Genomic DNA, 1,046 nt, shown 5'->3' on the forward strand with positions numbered 1-1,046 from the left:
CTTTACTTACCATTATTCTGTTAAAAGAGACCATGAACAATGCAGTTTCACAAAAGGAATGGGAGAATGGTGCAAGCAAACCTCCCCGTCACGTTCTCAGCGGCTTTCCTTTAAGTCTTGAACGTTTTCCACTGGGTGTTGCAGTCGAGAGTCCCCCACCTCCTGAGGAAGCAAGACCCCGCACCCCCCAGACGATGCGCTCTTGCATGTGGCGTTGGAAGGGGCCCTGCTGCCGCGCAGCTGTTATTAATGCCACCCTCACCTCCCAGGAACTGCACCCCTAGGACGGACGACACACCGACGGAATGACCACAGTAAGACCCCATGTGCGTGGCTAATGAGGCAGTGACCCGATGTGGCTCGGAAGCCCTGCTGGGAAGATGCCGCCCCGTCACCCCAGACGCGCTCTCCCACCTGCAGCCCCCAGGGCTCCCGGCCCTTTCCCGTTGCCACGGCGGCTTGTTGTCAAGAAACGGAACTTCAGAAAGCCCCCAGATTAAACACTGCATTAGGTGAGGATTTCATTCTAATCGAGTCCAGTGTGACCCTGGCTGTCCCTCCCTTAGCAAAGCGTACCTGTCTATGAGTGAGATGAAAAGAATGTCCACAGGCCAGTTTCCTTCAGAAGCGCCTAAGAGATGCGCATGTACAGGGGTGTCATGGAGCACCCGGGAAGGGCCCAGGCCTGGGCAGGGAGGCGCTGGGGCCGACTCTAGGGAACAAAGCTCTCGAAGGCCCGACCTCTGTCACCCGACTGCGGACACCGCCCTCCCATCCCTGCTGTACAAGGGAGCGGTGGTGGCTACTCGAGGCGCTGAAGATACTGTTGAGGGCCCTGAAGAAACTTCAGCAGAGCAGGGCCTCTCCCCTCGCAGGCCGAGCCGCGGGCCCTGCGCCCTCCCCCTCCGCCGCGCCCGGCCGAGGGCGCGTTTGCGAGAGTCTGGCGGCCTCTACCGGAGCGTCTCTGCAGAGGGCCGATGCTCCAGCCCGGAGACGACATGTGGCGCTCGGGCGAGGTGAGAGCGGGCGCGAGTGCGCCGGGGGCG

The 1,046-nt window shown here is 61.2% G+C and overlaps 1 protein-coding gene across 1 annotated transcript in view; it reads left to right on the forward strand.

The window, feature by feature from the left end:
* The first annotated feature begins 273 nt into the window (after window positions 1–273).
* GABRA5 (gamma-aminobutyric acid (GABA) A receptor, alpha 5) overlaps window positions 274–1,046 on the forward strand; it is an 81,075-nt gene continuing 80,302 nt past the window's right edge. The window contains exon 1 of the mRNA XM_011942875.1: window positions 274–1,016. The gene's annotated coding sequence lies outside the window, so the exon portion shown is untranslated. The remainder of the gene's footprint in view (window positions 1,017–1,046) is intronic.

Source organism: Colobus angolensis, unplaced genomic scaffold (genome assembly GCF_000951035.1).
Source record: "Colobus angolensis palliatus isolate OR3802 unplaced genomic scaffold, Cang.pa_1.0 Scaffold211, whole genome shotgun sequence".
Taxonomy (NCBI): domain Eukaryota; kingdom Metazoa; phylum Chordata; class Mammalia; order Primates; family Cercopithecidae; genus Colobus; species Colobus angolensis.